The sequence below is a fragment of the Rattus norvegicus genome, chromosome 2 (genome assembly GCF_021556685.1).
Source record: "Rattus norvegicus strain SHRSP/BbbUtx chromosome 2, alternate assembly SHRSP_T2T, whole genome shotgun sequence".
NCBI lineage: Eukaryota > Metazoa > Chordata > Mammalia > Rodentia > Muridae > Rattus > Rattus norvegicus.
The window spans coordinates 245,971,150-245,991,520 of NC_141535.1; the positions used below are offsets into that span (position 1 = coordinate 245,971,150).

The window sequence follows — 20,371 nt, forward strand, 5'->3', positions numbered from 1 at the left end:
AATCGTAGTAATCCGCATAGCGGGAGGCAGGGAAATAGAATGGCAACATTGTTTACTGATTTAGGTGACATGTTACAGCATGCTGAAAGCCCACATCACACACAACTGACCTGTCCGAAGCTAAAGCTTCCATTTCCAGGCCGTTTTAAACACGTGCCCATGGTCTCTTGCTCCTCTTTGACACCTTAAGTGGGAAAGTGTCCATTAGGGCTTTTCTTTCCTAATCAATATTTAAGATATCTAATTCAGAAATAAATTATTATTCCTGATGAAGTTGTAAGCGTAAACGTTGGTCATTTCATTCTCTTGAAATGAATGGTTTGGAATTTCTGTTAAATGTCCACCTCACCAAATTTGAGATGTCCTTTTTTTAACTTTTATGATACACACACACACACACACACACACACACACACACACACACACACACATATACATATATACATATATATATCTCCAGCCCTTGCCCCCCTCCTGATCCCCCTTCCACAGTTCCTCATCCTACTTCTCCACTGTTCTCCAAGAGGGTGCTCTCCCTAAGGCTCCCCCTTCCCTGGGGCCTCAAGTCTCTCCTGGGAACAGAGGATTAGATGCATTTTCTCCCACTGAGACCAGACCAGGCAGTTCTCTGCTACATATGTGCTGGGGCCTCTGACCAGCCCATGTATGCTGCCTGGTGGGTGGCTCAGGTGAGATTGCTGGTGTTCCTATGGGGTTGTCCTCCCCCTCAGTCTTTCCCCTAATCCATCCATAGGGGTCCCTGACTTTAGTCCAATGGTTGGGTGTAAGTGTCTGCCTCTGTCTCAATCAGCTGCTGATAGGGCCTCTCAGAGGACAGCCATGCCAGGCTCCTGTCTGCCAGCACAACATGACATCAGTAATAGTGTCAGGCCTTGGTGTCCTCCCACCTCCCATGAGATGGATCCCAAGTTGGGCTGGTCATTGGACCTCCTTTCCTTCAGTCTCTTCTTAGTTTTGCCCCTGCAGTTCTTCTAGACAGGAAGAACTCTGGGTCAGGAATTTTGACTGTGGGTTAATAACCCCATCCCTCACTCGAGGCCCTGTCTATCTGCTGGAGGTGGACTCTTCGGGTTCCCTCTCTCCAGTGTTGGGCAATTTGGATAAGTTCACCCCCATTGAGTCCTCAGAGTCTTCTACCTCCCAGGTCTCTGGTTCATTTTAGAGGGTCCTCACCACCTCCCACTCCTGAGACTACATATTTCCATTCATTCTCCTGGCCCTTTGGATTTCTCTCCTGTTACCCCTCCATACCTGATCCTGTTCCCCCTTTTCCTTCCTCTTCCCCTCTATTACCCAGATCCCTCCCTCTGCCTCCTGTTATTATTTCCTTCTCCTTCTAAGTGGGATTGAAGTGTCCTCTCTTGGGCCTTTCTGCATGTTACACTTCTTAGGGTCTGTGGGTTGTATTTTTGGCTAACATCCACTTATCAGTGAGTATATACTATGCAGGAGATGTCGTCTTTGTAATATTCATCTCTACAAATTCTGTGTTCCTATCAGTCAATCTGGGGTCCTTGACTGGGGCTGGAATCTTCTAGTACAAGGTACAGGGAGAGGGTGACACTGATCCCAGAATTCCATATGAGAAAAAGGACACTGAAAGTTCACGTTTGGGGCAGAAAGGTAAATCAAAGGTCTGAGGTTTCTGAACTTAGTGTGAGAGCATGAAGCAGCAGCCCAATTCCAGAACCCCATGAAGGGAAGCAGGAAGGCTCAGGCAGGTTGTAGTGACAGAGCCCTCAAGAGACTCAGGAATGGGTATGAAGCTTTGAAAGGTCAGATTCTCTCTAGGAGGCAGGATAAGGCTTCCAACCTTCTGAAACTTGCCTTTTCCATTTGTGTTCCATTCTGTGTGTGTGTGTTGTGTGTGTGTCTGTGTGTGTGTGTGGTGTGTGTGTCTCTGTGTGTCTCTCTCTGTGTGTGTATGGTATCTGTGTGTGTCTGTGTGCATGCATGTGTGTGGTATCTGTGTGTGTCTGTGTCTGTGTGTGTATGTACATGCTGTGTATGTGTGTATGTGTATGTGCATGTGTGTGTGTGTCTGTGTCTGTGTGTGTGTCTGTGTTTGTGTGTGCTGTGTGTAGCATCTCTCTGTGTGTGTATATGTGTGTGTGTGTGTGTGTGTGTTTGTGTGTGTGTGTGGTGGGTATATAGAGGGAAGCTAGGACAAGAGACAGGTCCCAAGAACACATCCACTTCACTGCCCTCTGCCTCCTAACCTCTCCTAGTCCCACCTCCTAACCTCTCCCTTCCTCTACAATGCCATCATGGCATGAACCCATCAAGGAACTGATGAGTCCACTTGCTCAGAGCTCTTGGGATCTGCTTGTCTGGAAATGCCACTACCCAGAAATAGAGTTTACTAATTTCATAGATGTTTCATAATTCAGTCAAGCTGACACTAAAACATGAACAACCATTATATACCTGCGCACACACACACACACACACACACACACACGCACGCACGCACACACACACACGCACGCACGCACACACACACACACACGCACGCACACACACACGAGAGCAAGAGACAGACAGAGACAGAGCGAGGGACAGAGACAAAGAGACAGAGACCGAGACAGCAGAGAGAGAAATATTTTGTAGAATTAGAATTTTTCCAGTTATGCCTTTTGTGAACTTGGGAAAGTTAATTTTTCTGTACCCCATTTATTGTTTCCAGCCATGAGGCTGATAAATTCCTCTCCTGAAGACATATTGGCACATCATAGGGATTTGATAAATGGCAGGCACTGTACTCCTTTTGGTCTTTGTAGAAAGTATTTGCCTCAGTTTTTAGTCTTTAATTCTTAAAGTATGTCAACCAAAACTAAATTACATATACTGCTCAAAACAAGAGGAGGGATGCATCTCAGGTGACAGAGAAAGAGGGTTGGGAAGGAGTTCACTGTCCATGAATTGTCTTCTTCATCAATTGAACTAATTTTTTTCATTGTGTGTGTGTGTGTGTGTGGTGTGTGGCATGTGTGTCCATGTGTTCCTGTATATGTGCACATGGTATGTGTGTATGGTATGTGTGTACACACGTGTGTGTTTGTGTGTGTGTGATGTGGTGTGTGTGTGGCATGTGTGTCCATGTGTTCGTGTATATGTGCACATGGTGTGTGTATGGTGTGTGTGTGCTTTTATGGCATGTTTGTGCATGTATATGGAGTGTGTGCATGCACATATACACTCGACCATCTAGGTTGCTTTTTAAAATTGTTTTTATTTTGTGTATATGGATGATTTGCCTGCATATATGTCTGTGCACCATGTGCAAGAAGCTCACAGACACCAGAGGTGTTGGATTTCCTAGGACTAGAGTGACAGATGGTTGTTAGCCACCATGTGGGGTGCTGGGAGTCGAACTCAGGTCCTCTGGTAGAGCAACCAATGTTCTTAACTGCTGAACCATCTCTCCAGGCCTGCATCTGGGTTTCTTGACCATTAAAGAAGTCAAAGTAGGCCATGTATTTCCAAAATAAGCTCCTTTCTGACATCAATCACAGATAAAGAATGTTCAGATTTCTAAGCCGTGAGCACAGGAAGGGAATATGTGACCTAAAGTTTTAACTGCCTTGGTCGACATACACTAGTACTTCAGAGTCCGTCTGCTTTTATTACACTAACTGTCTGCTGCTGGTAACTCATGGTCTTTGTCTAGAGTGTTATGCTCCTCCTAGAGTGTGTGTCCCTCTATGCCTGTCATGTTAGCCAAATCCTGCTTATTCCCTCAACGTGGGAATCCTGTCATATTTCACTTGGCCTGTCAGGTGGCCACTTCCTGGAGGCTCTGGGATTCCAACCAAACACATAGGGTCTTTTGAAGATTCCAGGAGACACAGAGACAATTAGCCCCAGCTGCTTTGAGTATAGTTTATCTAATCATGTCAGCTGTTATTGGATATGTAATAAGTCTATTAGTTCTTATAATGACCCAGCCAGGTCCCCAATAATTGAGACAGAGTCCTACTGATTTATTTAATCATTTTTAGCACAATTACTGGGTGATTGCCCCTAGACTATTTTTCTGTACTAGACTAGCTAGCTGTGCTCCTCCAGTTATTTGCCAGTGGTTGTCCTGTCTGTGCTGGATTCACTCTATCAGGTCATTTCCTGGTTCTCTGTGACCTCCAGCCCATGAACCGAAGACCTCCCTACCTCTATTCTCACCAGTAATTGGCCGTCCAGAGAAAATAGGCAAGCAAAGTTTACATGCCCTTTGGTGTACATGATAATGTGCTCATCCAGGACTGCACCATATCTTAAGGGCCAGTGTTTAGCATTTGAATACATAGCAGCTCCAGCCCAACCCCCAACAGCCAGCACCATTTCCTTGGCTGGGCTATGTTCTCTGAAGGGCAGGTGCTGTACTTACACAGATGTGTGACCTCAGGAGAGCACATGGCAAGGCACTCAGCAACTGGCTGGGTTTATTGTGTCAGACTTCTTCATGGCAGGCTGGCTGACTGGCCACCTACTGGTCCTTGAGACATTATGGTGGTATAGTGGTTTCCTCTGTGATTCCATGGGGGTTCTGGAATGGTGTAGTGGTATAGAATAGGCAAGTCAAGTGGGGAGGGTTGTGTCAGAAGAGGTTCTTGCTAGATGGTAGAGAAAGGAGACTCCACTGTGCTCTCTCCTTGCATTTAGATGACCACTCTCCTTAAGACAAGCCTGACTTGCCCCCGTCGCTCCTTCCTGTGGCCTGGCACTTGCCCAGTTTCCTTCTCCTAGTTCTAGTCTTGTTTAATTCCTGGATTTAAGCCATGCCCTTCTTCCAGTCGTTCTTGCTGTACCTGCCTTCTGGATGATTTTAACAGTGCTGTACAAACTCCTCCGAGAGCACAGGCTGGCACTTAGCTGGCTCATAAGATGATGCAGCTAATGTCACTACTGCAACATCCATGCCTCTGGCTAAACTGGCCATTTGCTTATGATGTCATATTTAGTTCTCACTAGAAGCTCCAGGTCCATGAGACAAAATTATTCTCCCCTCGGATGATGAAACTGAGATTAATAGCAATAAAACAACTTTTCAAATTCCAAAGAGTAGAGATGGAAATGGAACACTTAAACTAGAACTTGCTGTTTCCAAGGGGTGGGAAATCTGAATAATACACGATAGAAGAACCTGACTTTAAAAGAACTATATCTTAAGCGAGCTATGGTGGTACAATCCTTCCGTCTCAGCACTTGGGAGGCAGCAGCAGGCAGATCTCTGAGTTCTAGGACAGCCTGGTTTATATAATTCCAGAATAACAAGACTATGTAGAGGGATGCTGTCTCAGAAAGACAGACAAACAGACAGGAACTGGATCTTGGGAAAGGAATGTAAAATTCATTGCAAACAAAAATAACAGGTGTTAGACAGACACTTTAAGGACAATCTTCATTTCTCTCCTATACTGTGCTTCACAATATGTTTAGAAACACAACCAAACACAGCATGGCGTTTGCTGAATGCTCAGTAGCTGGTAGGGTCATCTACTCCACGTTTAGTAGTTGCTCCTGATAGGCTAGAAGGTTGAGAGCTATGTGCTATACTTACATTTGCCCGAGGTCAGGAGGAGGGCTCAATATTGACTAGGAACTGACTTGAAGAATGGTAGCTCTGCAGAGGCATATAAAAATCAAAGTTCAAAACTGTCTTATTGAGTCCATATTTTGTTTAGAAGCAAACTGAGAATTACCAAAGGAAAAATTCAAGTTGTATTATAAAAAAGAAGGGAAGGAAAATAAAAAGTATCATAACCAGCTGTGACATCCGTTGTGCTACTCAGTGATTTCTGCCACCTCAGCTTAGAATGATCAGATAATATGGAAGTAATTGGGATCTTTGTGAGATGTGGCCAACGACATATTGGATTTCTGAAAGTATCCTTTCTGACTTGGCATCCTGATTACTAACTAGCATTTCATTATTGGAGGATACCCTCCAGACTGCAGATCTTGGTCGTATTTAAGTGTAAAGACCCCTCCCTACAAGTGGGAACATATGGCCATCCCTGACACAGATGCCACCTGAGCCTCCTTGAAAGAAAACACTTGTTGACCATTTGTACCCCCTCTAGCTGTCAGTATCTGCAGGGCCTACCTAGACTAAAGCATAACACCCAGTCTAAGGTCTTGTCCCTCCTGAGCAACCCGCACTGGAACTGAGTGTGGGTATGAGCAGAACCTGGTCATTTCACCCAGAAGGGCGGCTCTGAGGAACAACACTTGTGAAGAGTTGGCTGACTTGGTCTTTGTGCAGCTTGGTCTGTGTGCAGCTTGGTCTATGTGCAGCTTGGTCTGTATGCAGCGTGATCTCTCACTGCTCATTCTGCTTCTGCCCTTTTGCTTCCATAGATACCTAGGAGACATCTTGTATCCCAAGATGCATTTCAGTGTGAATGCTGCACAACTCTGAGAATATCTTTCTTGAGAATAGATTAAAAAAATAGAAGAGAAACAGTAAGCAGCATTGCAGAAGAGGAAGAACCCGGCATGCTAAATGGTCATGAGGATTGGTCTTTCAGCGGGAGAAAGGACATAAGAAAGGGTCCAAGCAAGACAAGCTTTGCCTACCCCAGTCTGGACATCAGAATACACAAACAGGATAATGTAGAGATTTTTCAGATTCCTTTTGGAAGAGAGCAGTCTTCCACCCTGCTCTCTCAGAAAGATGTTGACAACTAGAGATAATATGAGGTCATATGAAGAGAAAAGTCTAGTTGCACATTCGCAAAGAGTTGGGTGTTTGCTTCTGCCCCTGGAACACAAGGCCATGAAGAAGACCAAGTCAGCGTTCTCTAGGAGGTCTACAGAAAACATGACAGGGTACCTGGCTCCTAAGAGCAAGGCGGCTGCACCGCACCCCAGGGGTGCCTCTGTGAGGGAGAAATAGGAAGAAACAGGTTTTTAGGTGTAGCTCCTTCCAGGGAAGATTTTCCTGCTAATTTGTGTGTGGGAACTGGGGTGGGATCCTCGGGAGGAATTACTGTCTCAGAACAGCCTCACCTGCATGGAGGTTAATTGTCCCTAGATAGCTTCTCAGTAGAGAGTGAAGGGATGTGTGCAGTGTGCTCTTCTAACTGCCACTGAGCAGTCTCCTTCTGCGGAGAGCCTCTGGGTTCTTCTGGCTTCTGCATCTACGGCCACCTATTTGAAGCCCGGACTCTCCAAGAAAGCACAATTATTATGGTCCTTTTCAGTGAAGGGTATGGGGTGTGGGGAGAAGCTTGTGTTTGGCCAGAAAACTACTAATTAACTAGATAGCTAGGGTAAACATGCTCTGCTTCTAAAATATGAGCAGGGGGATGTTGATTGCAAAATCATGATAATCTGGCCATATAGTCCCTCTTTAAAAACTCTGTGTGGCCACCGTAGAAATCTCTGATCCTATGAAAGCAGAGCTCACTGTCTTATGGGGCCTATTTTTATTTATTTATTTATTTTTCTTTGGGAGAACCTTTCTCTTTCTTGAGATTTATTTTGCATGTATGTATGTATGTACACCATGCATGCAGTGCCCTCAGAGGCTGGTCAAGGCTATCAGATATCCTGGAACTGGAGTTATGCATGTGAGCCACCATGTGGATGCTGGGAACTGAACCCTCATCCTCATTGAGAGCAGCCAGTGTTCTTTCTTTTTTTTTTTTATTAACTTGAGTATTTCTTATATACATTCCGAGTGTTATTCCCTTTCCCGGTTTCCGGGCAAACATCCCCCTCCCCCCTCCCCTTCCTTATGGGTGTTCCCCTCCCAACCCTCCCCCCATTGCCGCCCTCCCCCCATAGTCTAGTTCACTGGGGGTTCAGTCTTAGCAGGACCCAGGGCTTCCCCTTCCACTGGTGCTCTTACTAGGATATTCATTGCTACCTATGGGGTCAGAGTCCAGGGTCAGTCCATGTATAGTATTTAGGTAGTGGCTTAGTCCCTGGAAGCTCTGGTTGCTTGGCATTGTTGTACTTTTGGGGTCTCGAGCCCCTTCAAGCTCTTCCAGTTCTTTCTCTGATTCCTTCAACGGGGGACCTATTCTCAGTTCAGTGGTTTGCTGCTGGCATTCGCCTCTGTATTTGCTGTATTCTGGCTGTGTCTCTCAGGAGCGATCTACATCTGGCTCCTGTCGGTCTGCACTTCTTTGCTTCATCCATCTTGTCTAATTGGGTGGCTGTATATGTATGGGCCACATGTGGGGCAGGCTCTGAATGGGTGTTCCTTCAGTCTCTGTTTTAATCTTTGCCTCTCCCTTCCCTGCCAAGGGTATTCTTTTTCCTCATTTAAAGAAGGAGTGAAGCATTCACATTTTGATCATCCGTCTTGAGTTTCGTTTGTACTAGGGATCTAGGGTAATTCAAGCATTTGGGCTAATAGCCACTTATCAGTGAGTGCATACCATGTATGTCTTTCTGTGATTGGGTTAGCTCACTCAGGATGATATTTTCCAGTTCCAACCATTTGCCTACGAATTTCATAAACTCGTTTTTGATAGCTGAGTAATATTCCATTGTGTAGATGTACTACCTTTTCTGTATCCATTCCTCTGTTGAAGGGCATCTGGGTTCTTTCCATTTTCTGGCTATTATAAATAAGGCTGCGATGAACATAGTGGAGCATGTGTCTCTTTTATATGTTGAGGCATCTTTTGGGTATATGCCCAAGAGAGGTATAGCTGGATCCTCAGGCAGTTCAATGTCCAATTTTCTGAGGAACCTCCAGACTGATTTCCAGAATGGTTTTAACAGTCTGCAATCCCACCTACAATGGAGGAGTGTTCCTCTTTCTCCACATCCTCGCCAGCATCTGCTGTCACCTGAGTTTTTGATCTTAGCCATTCTCACTGGTGTGAGGTGAAATCTCAGGGTTGTTTTGATTTGCATTTCCCTTATGACTAAAGATGTTGAACATTTCTTTAGGTGTTTCTCAGCCATTCGGCATTCCTCAGCTGTGAATTCTTTGTTTAGCTCTGAACCCCATTTTTTAATAGGGTTATTTGTTTCCCTGCGGTCTAACTTCTTGAGTTCTTTGTATATTTTGGATATAAGGCCTCTATCTGTTGTAGGATTGGTAAAGATCTTTTCCCAATCTGTTGGTTGCCGTTTTGTCCTAACCACAGTGTCCTTTGCCTTACAGAAGCTTTGCAGTTTTATGAGATCCCATTTGTCGATTCTTGATCTTAGAGCATAAGCCATTGGTGTTTTGTTCAGGAAATTTTTTCCAGTGCCCATGTGTTCCAGATGATTCCCTAGTTTTTCTTCTATTAGTTTGAGTGTGTCTGGTTTGATGTGGAGGTCCTTGATCCACTTGGACTTAAGCTTTGTACAGGGTGATAAGGATGGATCGATCTGCATTCTTCTACATGTTGCCCTCCAGTTGAACCAGCACCATTTGCTGAAAATGCTATCTTTTTTCCATTGGATGGTTTTGGCTCCTTTGTCAAAAATCAAGTGACCATAGGTGTGTGGGTTCATTTCTGGGTCTTCAATTCTATTCCATTGGTCTATCTGTCTGTCTCTGTACCAATACCATGCAGTTTTTATCACTATTGCTCTGTAATACTGCTTGAGTTCAGGGATAGTGATTCCCCCTGAAGTCCTTTTATTGTTGAGGATAGCTTTAGCTATCCTGGGTTTTTTGTTATTCCAGATGAATTTGCAAATTGTTCTGTCTAACTCTTTGAAGAAATGGATTGGTATTTTGATGGGGATTGCATTGAATCTGTAGATTGCTTTTGGTAAAATGGCCATTTTTACTATATTAATCCTGCCAATCCATGAGCATGGGAGATCTTTCCATCTTCTGAGGTCTTCTTCAATTTCTTTCCTCAGTGTCTTGAAGTTCTTATTGTACAGATCTTTTACTTGCTTGGTTAAAGTCACACCGAGGTACTTTATATTATTTGGGTCTATTATGAAGGGTGTCGTTTCTCTAATTTCTCTCTCGGCTTGTTTCTCTTTTGTATAGAGGAAGGCAACTGATTTATTTGAGTTAATTTTGTACCCAGCCACGTTGCTGAAGTTGTTTATCAGGTTTAGTAGTTCACTGGTGGAACTTTTGGGATCACTTAAATATACTATCATGTCATCTGCAAATAGTGATATTTTGACCTCTTCTTTTCCGATCTGTATCCCCTTGATCTCCTTTTGTTGTCTGATTGCTCTGGCTAGAACTTCAAGAACTATATTGAATAAGTAGGGAGAGAGTGGGCAGCCTTGTCTAGTCCCTGATTTTAGTGGGATTGCTTCAAGTTTCTCTCCATTTAGTTTAATGTTAGCAACTGGTTTGCTGTATATGGCTTTTACTATGTTTAGGTATGGGCCTTGAATTCCTATTCTTTCCAGGACTTTTATCATGAAGGGGTGTTGAATTTTGTCAAATGCTTTCTCAGCATCTAATGAAATAATCATGTGGTTCTGTTCTTTCAGTTTGCTTATATAATGGATCATGTTGATGGTTTTCCGTATATTAAACCATCCCTGCATGCCTGGGATGAAGCCTACTTGATCATGGTGGATGATTGTTTTGATGTGCTCTTGAATTCGGTTTGCCAGAATTTTATTGAGTATTTTTGTGTCGATATTCATAAGGGAAATTGGTCTGAAGTTCTCTTTCTTTGTTGTGTCTTTGTGTGGTTTAGGTATAAGAGTAATTGTGGCTTCGTAGAAGGAATTCGGTAGGGCTCCATCTGTTTCAATTTTGTGGAATAGTTTGGATAATATTGGTATGAGGTCTTCTATGAAGGTTTGATAGAATTCTGCACTAAACCCGTCTGGACCTGGGCTCTTTTTGGTTGGGAGACCTTTAATGACTGCTTCTATTTCCTTAGGAGTTATGGGGTTGTTTAACTGGTTTATCTGTTCCTGATTTAACTTCGATACCTGGTATCTGTCTAGGAAATTGTCCATTTCCTGAAGATTTTCAAGTTTTGTTGAATATAGGTTTTTATAGTAAGATCTGATGATTTTTTGAATTTCCTCTGAATCTGTAGTTATGTCTCCCTTTTCATTTCTGATTTTGTTAATTTGGACGCACTCTCTGTGTCCTCTTGTTAGTCTGGCTAAGGGTTTATCTATCTTGTTGATTTTCTCAAAGAACCAACTTTTGGTTCTGTTGATTCTTTCTATGGTCCTTTTTGTTTCTACTTGGTTGATTTCAGCTCTGAGTTTGATTATTTCCTGCCTTCTACTCCTCCTGGGTGTATTTGCTTCTTTTTGTTCTAGAGCTTTTAGGTGTGCTGTCAAGCTGCTGACATATGCTCTTTCCTGTTTCTTTCTGCAGGCACTCAGCGCTATGAGTTTTCCTCTTAGCACAGCTTTCATTGTGTCCCATAAGTTTGGGTATGTTGTATCTTCATTTTCATTAAATTCTAAAAAGTTTTTAATTTCTTTCTTTATTTCTTCCTTGACCAGGTTATCATTGAGTAGAGCATTGTTCAATTTCCACGTATATGTGGGCATTCTTCCCTTATTGTTATTGAAGACCAGTTTTAGGCCGTGGTGGTCCGATAGCACGCATGGGATTATTTCTATCTTTCTGTACCTGTTGAGGCCCGTTTTTTGACCAATTATATGGTCAATTTTGGAGAAAGTACCATGAGGAGAAGAAGGTATATCCTTTTGCTTTAGGATAGAATGTTCTATAAATATCCGTTAAGTCCATTTGGCTCATGACTTCTCTTAGTCTGTCGACATCACTGTTTAATTTCTGTTTCCATGATCTGTCCATTGATGAGAGTGGGGTGTTGAAATCTCCCACTATTATTGTGTGAGGTGCAATGTGTGTTTTGAGCTTTAGTAAGGTTTCTTTTACGTATGTAGGTGCCCTTGTATTTGGGGCATAGATATTTAGGATTGAGAGTTCATCTTGGTGGATTTTTCCTTTGATGAATATGAAGTGTCCTTCCTTATCTTTTTTGATGACTTTTAGTTGGAAATTGATTTTATTTGATATTAGAATGGCTACTCCAGCTTGCTTCTTCTGACCATTTGCTTGGAAATTTGTTTTCCAGCCTTTCACTCTGAGGTAGTGTCTGTCTTTGTGTCTGAGGTGTGTTTCCTGTAGGCAGCAGAATGCAGGGTCCTCGTTGCGTATCCAGTTTGTTAATCTATGTCTTTTATTGGGGAGTTGAGGCCATTGATATTGAGAGATATTAAGGAATAGTGATTATTGCTTCCTGTTATATTCATATTTGGATGTGAGGTTATGTTTGTGTGCTTTCATTCTCTTTGTTTTGTTGCCGAGACGATTAGTTTCTTGCTTCTTCTAGGGTATAGCTTGCCTCCTTATGTTGGGCTTTACCATTTATTATCCTTTGTAGTGCTGGATTTGTAGAAAGATATTGTGTAAATTTGGTTTTGTCATGGAATATCTTGGTTTCTCCATCAATGTTAATTGAGAGTTTTGCTGGATACAGTAACCTGGGCTGGCATTTGTGTTCTCTTAGGGTCTGTATGACATCAGTCCAGGATCTTCTTGCCTTCATAGTTTCTGGCGAGAAGTCTGGTGTGATTCTGATAGGTCTGCCTTTATATGTTACTTGACCTTTTTCCCTTACTGCTTTTAATATTCTTTCTTTATTTTGTGCGTTTGGTGTTTTGACTATTATGTGACGGGAGGTGTTTCTTTTCTGGTCCAATCTATTTGGAGTTCTGTAGGCTTCTTGTATGCCTATGGGTATCTCTTTTTTTAGATTAGGGAAGTTTTCTTCTATGATTTTGTTGAAGATATTTACTGGTCCTTTGAGCTGGGAGTCTTCACTCTCTTCTATACCTATTATCCTTAGGTTTGATCTTCTCATTGAGTCCTGGATTTCCTGTATGTTTTGGACCAGTAGCTTTTTCTGCTTTACATTATCTTTGACAGTTGAGTCAATGATTTCTATGGAATCTTCTGCTCCTGAGATTCTCTCTTCCATCTCTTGTATTCTGTTGGTGAAGCTTGTATCTACAGCTCCTTGTTTCTTCTTTTGGTTTTCTATATCCAGGGTTGTTTCCATGTGTTCTTTCTTGATTGCTTCTATTTCCATTTTTAATTCCTTCAACTGTTTGATTGTGTTTTCCTGGAATTCTTTCAGGGATTTTTTTGTCTCCTCTCTATGGGCTTCTACTTGTTTATTTATGTTTTCCTGGAATTCTTTCAGGGATTTTTGTGTCTCCTCTCTATGGGCTTCTACTTGTTTATTTATGTTTTCCTGGAATTCTTTCAGGGATTTTTGCGATTCTTTCAGGCATTTTTGCGATTCCTCTCTGTAGGCTTCTACTTGTTCTCTAAGGGAGTTCTTCACGTCTTTCTTGAAGTCCTCCAGCATCATGATCAAAAATGATTTTGAAACTAGATCTTGCTTTTCTGGTGTGTTTGGATATTCCATGTTTGTTTTGATGGGAGAATTGGGTTCCGATGGTGCCATGTAGTCTTGGTTTCTGTTGCTTGGGTTCCTGCGCTTGCCTCTCGCCATCAGATTATCTCTAGTGTTACTTTGTTCTGCTATTTCTGACAGTGGCTAGACTGTCCTATAAGCCTGTGTGTCAGGAGTGCTGTAGACCTCTTTCAGTCAGTTATGGGGACAGAGTGTTCTGCTTTCGGGCGTGTAGTTTTTCCTCTCTACAGGTCTTCAGCTGTTCCTGTGGGTCTGTGTCTTGAGTTCACCAGGCAGCTTTCTTGCAGCAGAAAAGTTGGTCTTACCTGTGGTCCCGAGGCTCAAGTTAGCTCGTGGGGTGCTGCCCACGGGCTCTCTGCAGCGGCAGCAACCAGGAAGACCTGTGCCGCCGTTTCCGGGAGCTTCAGTGCACCAGGGTTCCAGATGGTCTTTGGCTTTTTCCTCTGGCGTCCGAGATGTGTGTGCAGAGAGCAGTCTCTTCTGGTTTCCCAGGCTTGTCTGCCTCTCTGAAGGTTTAGCTCTCCCTCCCACGGGATTTGGGTGCAGAGAACTGTTTATCCGGTCTGTTTCCCTCAGTTTCCGGTGGTGTCTCATGCAGGGGTCCTGCCGCTCCTGGGCCCTCCCCCACGGGAGCCCAGAGGCCTTATACAGTTTCCTCTTGGGCCAGGGATGTGGGCAGGGGTGAGCAGTGTTGGTGGTCTCTTCTGCTCTGCAGCCTCAGGAGTGCCCACCTGACCAGGCGGTTGGGTCTCTCTCTCACAGGGTCTGGAGGCAGAGAGCTGCTGCCGCAGCCAGTGTTCTTAACCACTGAGCCATCTCTCCAGCTCCTTCTGTTGGAGTTTAAGTACTTATGCTTTGTTAAGTCAATGTACCACTCATGGGCTTCCACTACCCTTTGTAATTATCCCTTTGCAGCCTCCGTGTAGGTTAGTCACTCACAACACAGACTCCTCAGGGTCCCTTCTGCAGGCCATCATCACAAACCCACGTCAGTTCAGTGGTAAAAGCAGAAGGATCCTCCCTCATGGGCTGGTCATGTGAGCATGTGTGAACCAAGCACACGCCAGACACATCCCCTTTGAAGAAAATGATGATAGTGTTTTGCAGTTAGCTATGGGAATTACATCATGGGATGCATGCTGTTTTGTGTGTTTTCTGTGTGTACTACAAAATTTTAAGTAAGTGTTCAAATGCTACTGATGAGAGTGGCTTCTTTCTAGAACTTTCCAATCTCTCTCTTTCCATTAACTGCTTCATTATATTCTCTTACTTTGAGTTCTTTTTTTTTTTAAATTAATGCATTTTTTAAGTGGTTGCATTTCCTTTTTCTGTTGAAAGACATAGAAGGTTTAAAGGAAAAGATCTCAGAGCCATACAGCATATCTCACTTAGAGCTGGTGTGTCCCAGGCCCATTGGCACACAAGGCTTCCTATTGGTTGATCTTTGAGTACTGTCAAGCTGCCTTGCTAGATGCTGGCACAGTGGGAGACCTAGTTTTTAACTAGTCATTTCAAAGCACTGTATTACGGCTATAAATAGAATAATATTATGGCTCGTCTCTGGATGCATTGTTAGAGTGTGCTGGGAGAAATTGTAAATCAATATTTAGCATAATTGCTGAGACCTGGCAGGTCCAGATACAAATAAAAAAGTACTGTGTGGAGTAATAGAGGAACACCGGAATGCTATCGGCTCCGTCACCCCTACAAATGAGCGGGCTTCAGAGTCCCACTTTAATTCCAGTTGGCAAAAATTTTCTTATAAAAGACTGGAAACTAATTGACCTTCACGTTCATTGTTCTGCATTGGTTTTTCTCCAACTTTCCTTAGAAGGATGTACTTCACCCCCACCATCGAAGAACTTTGTTTTCCAAAGTGGTTGCGTATGCTTTGCAAAGATGCTTCCCCAACACTGTGGATGTGATGACCACTGGAGCATTCTGCTCGCTAATAAAGCCAGAGGATAGGCAAGAAGTCAGCAGACATTTTCCTCCTGCCATGAGCCTGTCAATTACTGCTCTGCAATGACAAAAAGAAGGCTCTGACCTTCACTTGTGTCTTCTATAAATGATATGAGTATGCACCCAAGGATCAGACGCCTTTTGTTGCCATTAACTGATCTACTCATTTACTGACTGGGGCCAGGCTCCACATAGGAAGGGCTATAGGAAGGAGTCTATAGAAATCCAGAGCCACTGAGCATTAATATGTGACCCTTACTCCCATAGTAAGTCAAAAAGTACTGTTCTATAGCCACTCCTGGGACGGTCCGGCTTGCTTTCCGTCTTTGATTTGTGTTTATCAATGGAACACGTTCTCTTCTAGAAATTGATATTCTCTAAACATAAAATGATTAGGTTACCCAGATCCTAGGCGGCCATTTATATATGCAAATTTTATATGCAAATGATCTCACAATACCTCAAAGTAAATATATGTTCAGATCTGAAAGCAAGTCTTTCATGGCAGGAAGCAGGCGCTAATGAGTGTCGGGGGAAGATGTCCGGGGGTTTCCCCAGGGGTCATGGGTGTGGGCGTGGAGGTAGGACTCAGTCTGACCTTTGGGTTTCTGTTTCTTAGCCTGTATTTATTTCACCAAATCTTGCATTAAGTAGGAAGCGATGTGGATTTTCCTGCTGTAAATAATGGCAGAGGGTTATTGTACATCTTTAGAGGTGCTGTCTGACCTCCTATTTACTAAATTTTCTGACATTTACATAAAAGTCATGACGGTTTCAGTAACAGGAGACTAAGTTGAAGGGAGCAGAGGAACCGTTTTGTTCTGCTTACTGACACCACTCTCGACTCTTCAGTGTGGCGATATTTCAACTTGGATACATTTACTTCTCCACTAGGAATCTTGATGAGATTCAAACCTTAGATTGGGTTGACTGAGAAAAACTCGAGAAGTTCATTCACAGGGAGCTAGAATTCCAAATAGACAAAGGGAGAAGAATTTGAGTCAGGGAACTGAGCCTTTCTGCCGGTCACAGCAAGGTGATGCACGGGCAGACAAACCAGTGCAGTCTGAGCTTTGCTCAACAAGCCTTCCGGTCACAAGTACTTGACGCGCAAGTGCCTTGCACTGGCCTGACTTGGAAGCCGGGGTAGGCAGCAGAAGTTTGTCTCAGATCCTTTGAGCATCAAGCTCTACATTGCAGATCTAGCATCATCTGAAACACAAAGCACCTTTCAACCAGACCTTGCCTCTTTACTGATAAAGCTGTGCTTGTTCACACAAGTCTCACTTGGATCTATTCTGCTCAGCATAAAATGCACCATCATCCCAGGTTGGTAGGCAAGGCAAACCTTTCCTTTTATGGTGATATATAGAAACACCTTGCACGATTTTTTTTTAATGGAAATGCATCTGAAAATGATTCTGTACTTGACATAAGTCTTATGTTCTTGGATGAGAGGTAGGGAGTAGGTGAAGAGCTAGATGAGCCCTTAGGTCAAATAATGCATGGGCAGAATTCCATATGCTCTTGTCCTGAGTCTTATTGTCTGTCCCCATTGCGTATGTCATTATGTACTGGCAATCTGGATTTTCAGGAAGTTAAAAAGAGCCTTGACTTGAGGTATTTGTCACTCTCTGTGGTAGAAAATACCCATCAAACTTCAGGCCACCAACATCTTGACAATTTCTCAGAAAAATTTAACACAAATTTCCTGTGTCATTGGGCAAGAGCACACTCCAGGAAAATGATGTTAGCAGTTTTTAAAGTATAACTTTATATGTTTTATAATTATTTTATGAATAAATCACCTTTTTAGAGCTTGTCAAACAAAATTTGCCTTTGTTAAGGTAATGATTCTTGGGACTCAGTATTTACCCCTCAACAAAACTCAAAGATATAAAAGCACTAAAAAATGGGGGGAACAAAATGTCTAATGTAGCACCATCCTGTTCTGACTCCATATTGCATTTGCTTAGACAGTTCTCAGCCCAGTCTGCCTTGGCAACACACTTGAGACTTCCGTAGCATGGACTATAGTCCAGAGTTCTAACCAAAATAATTGACAAAATTGTCAATTATTTTGGTTAGAATGTCTAAAGTATCTACCATGTGCTGCCAGGAATGACCGTTTCAGGGTTACTCTGACCCTCATGTAACTGTGATGCATTTTCGTGGGTTTGGCTTTTAAAAACACTGCACCCCTGAGCTTGGGCACCAAGAAACTTTTCAGAGGCATAAGCTTCATCTTGGTCTGACCATCAGTTAAAAAAAGAAAGAAGGAAAACCAAAAGACCAAACAAAAACAAAACAAAAACAAACAACCCCCCCCCAAAAAAACTTTTAATTGGGTTAGTCATCATGGTTGTCAATAACTGTTCTATGTAAATCATTACACGATGCTCTCCAGTTACGACCGTTTTCCAGAAAATGATAGAAATGCATTTTTCTTTACATTTGCCCTTGATAGGTACCTAGGCTGATTCTATCCAACTGTAAAGAGAGTTTTGATAAAAAGGTGGTGCAGATACCTGCATGGTGTGGGGATGCACCTACCTGTGGTACCAGCTTGGCCATGTGGAGGCCCTAACTGCAGTCTTTTGAGTATTCCCCATGCTGGTTTCTTGTTGGAGTCTATATTTGAGAATTGGTAAGTTTTGAAGAAGTCTGTGCTTCTGGGATCAGGGTGATGATTGGAATTTTAAAACGTGTTTGTGTTCTTTCAGTAGACATTCTGCAGTGGTTTCTTTTTTCATGAATTTATTTACTTATTCACTCTCTTAACATCTTGATTACAATCTTCTCTCCTCCTAGTTGCACCCTCACAAACACTTTCTCCCATTACTCCCACTTCTTTTCCTCAGAGATGGGGAACTCCCCCATTGTTGCCTGTGCACTGGACAGCTCTCTACCTGACCCTACCTGCCCTTGAGGGTTAGGGGTGAGTTGGCCTAGAGTCAAGGACACAGACTCTGGGAGCAAGCTCATCTGGGCACTGCTGCAAGCCTCTTCAATACTGTCCACTCATGCCTCCATTGGTCCCAAGAAAGTATCAATTCTAAACAGCAGTTCCTGATTAGCTGGCATTATTTACACTAGCAACCCTTGGTTTCTCAGGCTGTCCCCAATTAGGTTCTCCTGTAGGAGATGCTTTTTCAGCTTCACGGCCTTCAGCGTTAACAGAGGTGGCCCCACTGTTCCTGCTATATCCCATAAGTACCAACCTACCCTAGTACTTCAAGCTACAGCAGGACTAGGTGTACCCTCTCCTGCCGAGGCCAGACAAGGCAGCCCAGCTAAGGAAAGGGGATCTGAAGGCAGGCAATGGTCAGAGACAGCCCCTGCTTCAACTGTTAGGGACTCACATGAAGACCAAGCTGCACATTTTCTACAGAAGTCTAGTGGGCCTAGATCCAGCCCCTGCATTTCCTTTGGCTGGTAGTTCAGTCTCTGTGAGCCCCCATGGACCCAGATAGTTGAATCTGCAGTGTCCTTGACCCCTCTGGATCTCTCAGTCCTAACCCCCTCTCTTCAACAAGACTTCTCGAGTACCACCTGACATTTGGCCATGGGTTTATGTATCTGTTTCCATCAGCTGCTGGGTAGAACCTCTTGGAGGACAGTTATGCTAGGCTCCTGTGTGCATGCATAGCAGAGTATCATCAATAGTGTCAGGGGTTGGCGCTCTCCCACGGGTTTATTTTAAGTTTCCTGCTTGCATTTCTTTTCCTCCTCTTCTTCATCTGCCTTTAGCCAAACCAGTCTCAAATCCTTCCTTCATCTTAATGGTTTCCTCTCACAGTTGTGTTTCTGCCTTCTGCTGTTCTCTTGATGCTCCTGTACTAACTGGGAGCCTTGGTGTGTTCGTCTCCCTCCATCTCGCGGTACCAGGCAGCTCAGTGTCCAGCACCCTGTCCTTTCCTCACTTCCCAAAAGTTACAGGAGCTGAGGAAGTTACTGTTTGTCATTCCTCTATGTATTTTCATGGTGGTCTCATCCATCAGCTGCGGTGATTATTCTCCTGGAGTCTGGTGGGTGGAGATCATGCAACATTCTCAGCACTAGGGCTGAGAAGTAAGATGCCTTGATGCCCCAGTTCAATAGGGAGGAGGAAGTCTTAACTCTACTACAAGACAGTACTGCTGAAATACTGAGGTGTCCTGCAGTTACAGCCCAAGTGTGCTAAAAATTGGTATAGAAAACAGGGTGCAGTTGTCCTTAATGTATGTCCTAAGTGTATGTCCTAGGTGTATGTGTGTTGGGGTTGGAGCTGTAGAAATGACCTCCTCAGTGTGGTCCAGGAGTGGGCATTGCCTTCGGAAGGAGCTCCCAGCACTGTCACCTCGTTTGGGAGGTTCCCATTTTAGAATGTGGAAGAGCTGGCTTGTTACTTGTTGCTCATCTCTCAGGACCCCAAGTACAATTTCAATGAATTGATGTGTGCGAGCATGCAGGCGAGCATGCAGGCGAGCATGCAGGCGAGCATGCAGGGGAACATGCAGGGGAACATGCAGGTGAACATGCAGGTGAACACGCAGGCAAGCATGCATGAGATCTTGGCCGCCAAGCCTATGTGCATGCACCTGTAAGCACTGAACCACAAAGATGCTGGACCGGAGAGTGTCCTTGAGTAAATTAGGCTACGGTAGAGGTAGAGGGCTCATGTGAGTTCGCACAGGCACATGTGGTCTGTATGTGCACATCTCTGGCTGGCTCGGGACCTAAGTACAGTGGCATCTCAGCGCCCGCCCCTACAGAATGATCTAAAAATATCAGCCGTCTCAATAAATGCTGGTGACTGATGACGATTGTGCCTCCTCTTCTTTGCTTTAGATTTTTATGGGATAGACTTGCTGTTTGGGGCCAGATGGAGGAACTGTTCGGAATTGCTGAGTTTCGTTTCTATAGATCCCTGTTTATACATCCTGCCTGGTGGGAGGTTAGGGTTCCGGGATGTGCGCTGAAAAGCCACAGCTGGGAGAGCAGGGCTCACAGTGACTCAGCATCAGGCTCCGAAGGAAGTG

At 43.8% G+C, this 20,371-nt stretch overlaps 1 protein-coding gene and 1 long non-coding RNA gene across 6 annotated transcripts in view; one reads left to right on the plus strand and one right to left on the minus strand.

Moving 5' to 3' along the window:
* The window catches only part of Erich3 (glutamate-rich 3), a 102,047-nt gene that overhangs the window by 11,260 nt on the left and 70,416 nt on the right, over positions 1–20,371 (plus strand).
* Positions 1–20,371, minus strand: part of LOC102555516 (uncharacterized) — a 39,470-nt gene that overhangs the window by 1,112 nt on the left and 17,987 nt on the right. Inside the window, exon 8 of one of the 2 annotated variants that reach the window (XR_015672768.1) lies at positions 16,046–16,314. The exons of the other annotated variant lie outside the window; for it this stretch is intronic. This is a non-coding gene — a long non-coding RNA (uncharacterized LOC102555516). Of the gene's footprint in view, positions 1–16,045; positions 16,315–20,371 lie in introns of those variants that run through there. 2 annotated transcript variants of the gene reach the window in all.